The sequence below is a fragment of the Eumetopias jubatus genome, unplaced genomic scaffold (assembly GCF_037043125.1).
Source record: "Eumetopias jubatus isolate StellerSeaLion01/CBP00866 unplaced genomic scaffold, mEumJub1_p1.0 scaffold_5, whole genome shotgun sequence".
NCBI classification, from domain to species: domain Eukaryota; kingdom Metazoa; phylum Chordata; class Mammalia; order Carnivora; family Otariidae; genus Eumetopias; species Eumetopias jubatus.
The window spans coordinates 29,333,414-29,342,487 of NW_028274811.1; the positions used below are offsets into that span (position 1 = coordinate 29,333,414).

Below are 9,074 nucleotides of genomic sequence, written 5' to 3' on the forward strand. Positions count from 1 at the left end.
CTTTTGACTGATCCACAGCTTTCTTAGTAGATCTTCTACCCTGATTCCTGGCAGGGGTTTACATATTCCCACTAGCCGGGCTAGTTGTTTTTATGGACCGGCTTTTTCCCCCCAAGTAGAAAACAGTTGTTTTCGAATCAGTAATTTCCTAACAAAATCCTTCAACATAATGCAATGATAGGTAAATATCCTAAGCATAAAAGTTACTGGATTTTTACTTATACACATTCTGATGAATGTGTTTTTGTGGTATTTTACCAAGCTAGGAAGTGAAATCCAATGGATGTTGGTGAGTACCCCATGGCAGCAGGTCGTTCGTTCAGAGTGAACTATAACTTGGAAGCCTTCGTTAGGTAAGAAAGTTGACAGTTTGAAAAAGCAATCGTCAGTTTTTTTAAATGATCGTGTATGTTTAGGTTGGAGTTTTTATATAAAGGTTTTCAAGCTAGTAAAGATCAATTTGCCTTGCATTCTAAAATATATTTAACTCATGCTCATTGCTACTGACTTACATAAAATTTATGATTTGTGGATGAGTCTTAGACTCTGAAAATGAATGTACACAAAGAAAAAAAATTAAAATGTTATTTTTAATGGGATGACTGGTATTCATTTAATGTCTGTTGTTTATGGTGATTCTCAGTGAATTGGCAATTTAATATTTTACTGAATAAACAAAACAATCCATCCATGTTACACAAAGTCACTTTAATGTACAGCACAGTCCTTTTGTTTACAACTCAAGGTAGTTTGCTAACCTGACACTTGGTTGAAATCTTATTTTACTTTTGGCTGTGATGCCTTTCCAGTGAAGGATTATATTAGGGATAACTCTTTTTGTGGTCATTTAGTGAAATTTTAACATTCCATTCTCTAAGTTTACCAAATGAAACATGTACAAGCAAAATGTCCATAAATGTGCTCCATATCAGAATTTAGGATCCATTGTTCATTCTTTTACCTTACCTGGGCCAACATATTTCAATTTAGGGAATTAAAATTGAGTAGGGCAGCCCTTTCAAAATAAGCATATTTTGAAAAAAGAGCCAAAATAAGAATATTTTGAATATACTTTGAATTATTGGTGTCACCAGTTTGATATATTCTATATAACTGGTTAAGTCATACTAAATGTACGTGATAGCTCTTTTGCCTAATGCTTGAGATACAGCTTTGCATCTATTTTTGTTTTCCATTTTAGTTTTCCAAACCCTAAAGATGACCCTTCATTTTGTTCAGCAACTTTATAGGTCAGCCATGCTTTGGGATCCAACTCTGTTATGGCTAAGAAGTGTTTCACATCAGACAGAGATATATACATTTCTAACATTCAAGGATGAAAAGTGGGTTAAGTAGTCAACCAAAGTTAAATAAAGTGGAGAACCACTTTTTCCATTATTTTGTCTCTCAAATAATTGAATACTTAAAACACTTTGGATTCTTATGTAGAATATATGTACAAGATAACCCTATATACAGGTTCCAGATACTATATATCTGGACCTGAAATTTGTTGTAACTTAGTTGTGTCTCACGCTGGCTCCTACGTGGAGATTCATCTTGCCTTTTTGTTGGGGAAGAATGCTCATCCCTTTGCTGTTTTACATTTGCTCCTGAGGGTCAGGTGTGTTGCTGTGTCCTGGGTTTCACCTGAAAATCGTGCTTCAAATTAAGTAATGAAATTAGTTCAGGGAAATGCATTAGATAATTTAAGACAACAAGAATGACTGCAACATTTATTAAGCCTTTACTATTTGTTCTGGTACTTAAGTACTTTAATCCTCACAACTGCCTTATGAGATTAGGTACTGCTGTTTTCCCTGCTTTTCAGATGAGGAGGCTGAGGCTTAATTTATTCAAAAAGGGATCACATGGTTAGTAAATGGCCGAGCTGGGGCTTTTCCAGGCCTCTGCTTTTGATAACGTTTTACTATCTTTCAGGACCCCAGGAGTTGTTAGCACAATTGCATTGTGATGCTTTCTTCTCTGTAGGAGATAGAATACAGTAACTGACCAGGAATAAACCTGCGAGACACACTGCTTCCGTGGACGTTCCCTTTTGGAAGCCTCCCCAACCATTCCCTCCCATACATGAACTCAATCACATGTCATTGCTTTATTCTTCCAGTGCAACTTGTCCCCATGTCAGGGATGGCATTTATCATGGTATTTCACCATTTGTCCGTAGCCCTTGGAGAGCAAGCTCCCTATTACCTCTGTATCCCTAGCACGTGGCACTTCCTATCAATGCAATGCAGTGGAAGATTACTATTAAAATTTGTGTAACTGTTTTTCATTTTCTAATGTTACTCTGTGCAATTAGAGTACATCTGTCTGATGGATAGGTGGAAAATATGATCACAAAATCTTTAAATGTTTACAGAATGAAGAGGAACAATTTATCTGTTGTGAATAAAATTGTCCAGTCTTCACCAGCCGTGAACCAACCAAAAGTTGGGTTCTACTCTTCTCTCAACCACACCCATATGCACACTGTCCTTATAGACTGGGGGAGTTTGCCTCACTATGTAGCATTACGCATTTTTCAGTATCTTCCTTTAATCGGGCCCGGGCGTCTTCGGTATGTAGGAAATGGAATGAAGTTTTTCATACTCCTGACCTTTGGAGAAAGTTTGAATTTGAACTGAACCAATCAGTGACTTCGTATTTTAAGTCCACCCATCCCGATCTCATTCAGCAGATCAGTAAAAGGCATGCTATCCATCTCCAGTATGTCAGCTTTAAGGTAAGAAAAATAAGCATTAAAGAGAAACTAGTTACGTTTCATTAATGTCATTTTTCTGTATCTAGATCCTTATGTGGAAGCAGTCAGTGAATTTCACAGAATTTTTACCCCAAGCTCTGTCCTGCTCTTCTGTAATTATTTGCATAGATTGAGGTGTAGAACTTGAGCTGTAACTTAAACCTCAGTTTCCTTCATTTGGATGGTATTACTAAAATTCAGGTCATTGTAAAGGATTTGAAAGTCTGGAGCACTTAGAAGTTTACTTTGTCATCAGTTCTATTTCTCACTTTTTGTCTGAGACCTTTTGTATAAAGAAGAAATACTAATTTGTTTGTAGCTTGACAGGATACATACAATTTTGCAATTGAATTCTGTTACATAGTTATAGTTCCAATAAATTTCTGATAACTCACCTTCAGGAAATAAAAATTTAAAATTGTTTGTATAGGTGGATAGTAGTACTGAATCAGCGGAAGCTGCCTGCGATATACTTTCTCAGCTGGCAAATTGTTCTATCCAGACCTTGGGCTTGATTTCAATGGCCAAGCCAAGTTTTATGGATGTGTCAAAGGTAAAGATACCAGGCTTTTTTGTGAGAGACACAAAAATTCTCAAATATTTCAATCTAGGCCAAAAGGATTTTTTTCCTAAAAACATACCACGTCCTCCTTATGTTCAAAGAATTACTTAAAGCAGTTTTCTACTGACTAACGCTTACTTTTGCTGAAATAGTTTATGCATGGTTTCATCCTTTGGATATATTTTGTAATTTTAATCATTGTTTCTACGGGAGCTATCATTAATATAAAATTTAGATGTTATACTTAGGATTTTCAAGTGCCAGTTAGTTTCTTTGAATATAGAGTGTGTATGGCCAACAGTGGATGTTTTTCTTGTCATTCTGTATCCTCTCCATTGGAGGTTAGAACAATATAGTACTAAGTGAACTATACCAGTTAGGATGATGTTGGATTCTGTAAAATAGGAACTCCGAAACAATAGAAGCTTAAACAGCACGGCTGGAGTTTCTTTCTCTTACATTAAAGAAATCCATGCATGAACACAGCTGGTATGAAGTTGTTAGGACCCCGAGCTCCTTCCAGGCATCCCATGTTCTTGTAGGCATTTCAGATGACTTTCTGAGCTCCAGCCATCACGTCCTGTTCTAGGCAGGAGGGCGGAGGAAATGGGGAAAGAAGGGTATGCCCCCTGCTTTTCAAGGAACGCTAGCCATGAGTACCACATAATGTTTCTGTTGCGGTCTCATTGGCCAGCACTTAACTGTGTGGCCGGAACCAGGTTTCTGGGAGATGAAGGTAAAACGTTTTTTAGCGGACTGGTAATGTGCCCAGCTCAAAATTGAGACCCAATTACCAAAGAAAGAAAGGATGAATGGGTGTTAGGAAACCACCAGCCGTCCCTGCCGCATAAACTAACTGTCTTCACTCAGGCTTCAGCTTGGATTCCATCTCCTCGGGCAGCCTTCCTAGACCACTTTGGCTAAAGCAGTGGCCCTTCTTCCAGTTAACACTCTGCGGTGCGAATACGTATTTTCTTTACATCATTCATGAGTACTTGAAATTACCGTCATTATTTAACATGTCTGTTCTCATCCCCTAGAACAAAACACACACTCTTTGAAGGCAGTGGATTCTGTTTTGCTTATTTACCATTAGAAACCCGGAGTTAGAGTGTAGTGCCTGATATATAATAAGCACTAAGTTATGGTTGTCAGTAAAACTGGCTGATGAAAACCTTCCTGTGGAAGAGGGTAGAGGAATAGTAGCATCTTCTCTCTCATAAACTGGGTCATGGCTCTCAAGCATTTCACTAGGCTGTTTATCTCTTCAAGAGATAGTCAGGGGAAAATGGGTCATTTGGGGATTAGAGTAATATGAACAATCAGATGAAAACTTACTACGTCTCAGTAGTTATTTCCTTGTGTATGAATGATGGAGTCAGCTTAACCCGAAATTCTTAGAGTCTCTGCTGCCTCAAATGCTGCACAGCAGCTTCAGTTCTGGGCTAGCTGGTGTAATCACCAGCGCGAGGCGACGGTGATTAGCAGACTCCCTTCCTTGCAAACTCTGCCTTTACAGTAAAATGAGTCGAGTGGCTTCTGGCAAAGTCATGCATCTCTCTGAGTGTCAAGTTTTTTCACTTGTCAACTGAGGAAAGATAGGATAAAAGTGCAGTATTTTGCTAGGCGTAAAGAGTGCTAAAGGAGTATGTGGATGGATACCATCATGAGGCAGGTCCTCTAATGCTGGAATACAGCCTTCAAGACTAAGCGTCCGGTGAGAGTTGATTAAAGGGAAAAAATAAACCTTATATTTCTTAAGGAAAAAGTGATGTATTTCTCTAATAATTTTTGGCACAATAAAATTCAGTAAAGAGATCTAGCCATCCACCATTTAAAAATTTATATTAATTAAATTACAATTAATATAAACCATCATGTTTTTTAAAAAATGAACTGAGAGTTATAACCAATTTGGTTATTGTCATAGGAATAAAAGAACCTTTAGTAGAATCCAAATTGACTTTGAAAAAGGAAAAATGATCATGCCTGGATTTGGTTTTCAGATTTTCTATCTGTCAAAAAATAGTGGATCTGAAAACTTGTGAAATTATACCCATTTTGGAGTCAAACTATAAATAAGCTTTTGTTTGTCAATCTTCAAAACATAGAAAGTTTTTAAAATGTATCTTTATTGGGACACCTGGGTGACTCAGTCGGTTGAGCATATGCCTTCGGCTCAAGTCGTGATTTCAGGGTCCTGGCATCGAGCCCCATTTCGGGCTCCCTGCTCAGTGGGGATTCTGCTTCTCCCTTTCTCTCTGCTCCTTCCCCCTGCTCATGCTCTCTCTCTCCCTTTCTCTCTCTCAAATAAATAAAAATCTTAAAAATTAGGGGCGCCTGGGTGGCTCAGTCGGTTAAGCATCTGCCTTCCACTCAGGTCATGATCCCATGGTCCTGGGATCAAGCCCCACGTCAGGCTCCCTGCTCAGCAGGGAGCCCTGCTTCTCCTTCTCCCTCTGCTGCTCCCCCGGCTTGTGCTCTGTCTCTAAAAATCTTAAAAGAAAAAAAAAAGATCTTAAAAAATCTTATGTTTATTTAGATAACTTACTAGCAAAAAGCATATCACTGAAGAATAAGATCGCTTATTTATTCATCAACAAATATTTATTGATCTCCTACAGTGTGCCAGATATTATTTTAGCTGCTGGAAATATAGGGGTGAATAAAACCTGAAAATTTTGTTTGTTCTATGGCAGGGATTGAAAGGGTCAGACGGTAAGTATGGGCTTCACAGACTGTAATACTGGAGCTCCTCCACTCCAGTCTCGTAGTGTGAAAGCAGACATAGTGTGTAAATGAAGGAGCATGACTGCATGCCAGTCAGACTTTGTGGACACTGTAAGTTTCTTGTAATTTTCACATGTCACAAAATATTATTCTGGACAAAATGTTTTTCAACTGTTTACAAATATGAAAACCATTTTTGACTCAAGAGCTAGACAGTAACAGACTAGGCTGGATTTGGCCCACAGGTCGTAATTTGCCAACCCCTATTCTAGGAAATAAATACAATTATATCCTTTTAATATTGAAAATCAAATCCTTAGGATTGAAATAATTGGAAGGTGTGTTATGAAATCTTTGAGAAGTGTTTTTGACTGGCTAATGGTGTCACGAAAAATGCTAATATGTTGACTGCTTTTATTATGTTATTGTTAGTATCTGTGGATATAGTTTCAGTGAACTATTTGATTGAAGCTGTAGATTTTTAAATAACATTTTCATAATTCTTTTCTTATTGCCGTGCAAGTCCCATTTTGTGTCAGCACTTAACAGTTGTCTTTGTCAACTCAAAATCATTATCATCGATCAAAATTGAAGACACACCAGGGGATGATCCTTCATTGAAAATTCTAGTGGCCAACAACAGTGGTACTCTAAGACTCCTAAAAATGAGTAGCTGTCCTGTTTCCTCTGATGGTAGGTTATATCCTTTTAAGCTTGGATGATGTTTTTCATATACTAACAGTATAATATATATTATATGTAATACATATAATATATACTATTATATATTATACATACATATAATAGTATGTAATATATTATATGTAATACATATAATATATACTATTATATATTATACATACATATAATAATATGTAATATATTATATGTAATACATATAATATATACTATTATATATTATACATACATATAATAATATGTAATATATTATATGTAATACATATAATATATACTATTATATATTATACATACATATAATAATATGTAATATATTATATGTAATACATATAATATATAATATACTATTATACTGTTAGTATAGTATATAATATATATTATAGTATATAGTATATATGTATATATACTGTACTATATATATTATACTTTATGTGCATATTGAAAACTACATGCTTATGAAACGTAATTGAAAAAAGTAATCTTTTTTCGAAAAGAAGTCTTAATCTATAAGGTAGACATAGTTTAAATTGCTTCTAAAAGTATAATTTTCGTCATATGTATATTTTATTATACATGTTTTTTATTATTACATATTTGTAGATATATGTGTAATATATATGTATATCTATCTATCTATCTATATCTTGACATCATGAGAGAGAGAGAGCCAAAGAGAGATCTAGTGGGGGGAGGGAGGGCAGAAGGAGAGGGAGAGAGAATCCTCAAGCAGACTCCCTGCTGAGCACAGAGCCCAATGCGGGGCTCCATCCCAGGACCCTGAGATCATGACCTGAGCCTGAATCAAGACGCGGCCACTTAACGGACCAAGTCGACCAGCACCTCGTTTGATGTCTATTTTAGCAAATAATGAATAACTGATGTCAAATTTAAGTTTATAAGATGTTATATTAGTGTCAGTGTGATTCTTGGTTCTTAAGGATTTTTCCCCATTTCCTGCAGGAATCCTTTGTGTAGCTGATCGCTGTCAAGGGCTTAAAGAACTGGCGTTGAACTATTACATCCTAAGTGATGAACGTCTCCTAGCACTTTCAAGTGAAACTCATGTTAACCTAGAGCATCTTCGAATTGATGCTGTGAGTGAAAATCCTGGACAAATTGAGTTTCATTCTATTAAAAAACAAAGTTGGGATGCACTTATTAAACACTCCCCTGGAGTGGATGTTTTTATGTATTTCTTTTTATATGAAGAAGAATTTGAGGCATTCTTCAAAGAAGAAACCCCTGTTACCTTTACTTTGGTCGCTCAGTAAGCAAAGCAGTTCTAGGACGAATAGGCCTTAACTGTCCATGACTAATTGAGTTAGTGGTAGATGCTCATGGTCTTCAGACTCTTGATACTGAACTTATTTGTATTGCTGAACACTGTAAAAACTTAACAGCCTTGGGCCTCAGTGGATGTGAAGTTAGCTGCAGTACATTCGTCGAATTTGTAAGACTGTGTGGGAAAAGACTAACCCAGCTCTCTGTAATGGAAGACGTTTTGGTCCCTGATGATGAGTATAGCCTAGATTAAGTTCACACTGAAGGCTCCAAACACCTGGGAAGAATATGGTTCCCTGATGTCCTACCTGTCTGGTAATTGGCTACCAAAGATTCTTAATTTTTTTTTTTAAACCATTAAGATTAGCTTCTTCCTTTCTATGCAAATATAAATTTTAAGATACATTGCTAACTATTTTAGGTAAAATATCTTATCATTTGCAAACTGTCTTAATGGATTGCAGCAGAAACATGTGAAAAATTATGAGAAATGTTTAGCCAGAAATTTCCATAAATAGGACATAGACCCTGTATTGTGGATTAGGTAGGTGGTAGGCTAAAAACTACACGTGGTTTGTAGATGAGTTCCTCAGACTTTGTTGAAGGCACATTTTAGCTTGCTAAATAAATTTATAATATTGAGCTTTGGATCCCTAAATTATGACATATATAACTTTATACTGCTTTAATTGCTTCTCTTTCATCTTGGTATGAATATATTTTACAAGATATGTAGTTTTAAAATCTAAGTAAAATAAAAATATAGACACAGAGGCTGACTTAATTGTACTTAATTTTTAGCACTATATAAGATCGTATTATAACTCAAACAATTTCTAATTTCTAACACACTTTGAATTCTACTTTATTACATTAACTCAGGAGAAGATGGGCATGAGATTAAAATTAATACTGATCATTTTGTAAAGATACCGTGATTATTAATTGGTTAAATATGCTACTGAGATCGCTTCTCGGCCTTTTGGCTAAGATTAAGTGAAAAACGTACATTTTGCGGAGTGTCTTTGGGAGGGAATC

At 36.1% G+C, this 9,074-nt stretch overlaps 1 pseudogene; it reads left to right on the forward strand.

Moving 5' to 3' along the window:
- The first annotated feature begins 294 nt into the window (after positions 1–294).
- LOC114209403 (F-box/LRR-repeat protein 21-like) lies at positions 295–8,355 on the forward strand (annotated as a pseudogene).
- The last annotated feature ends 719 nt before the right edge of the window (positions 8,356–9,074 follow it).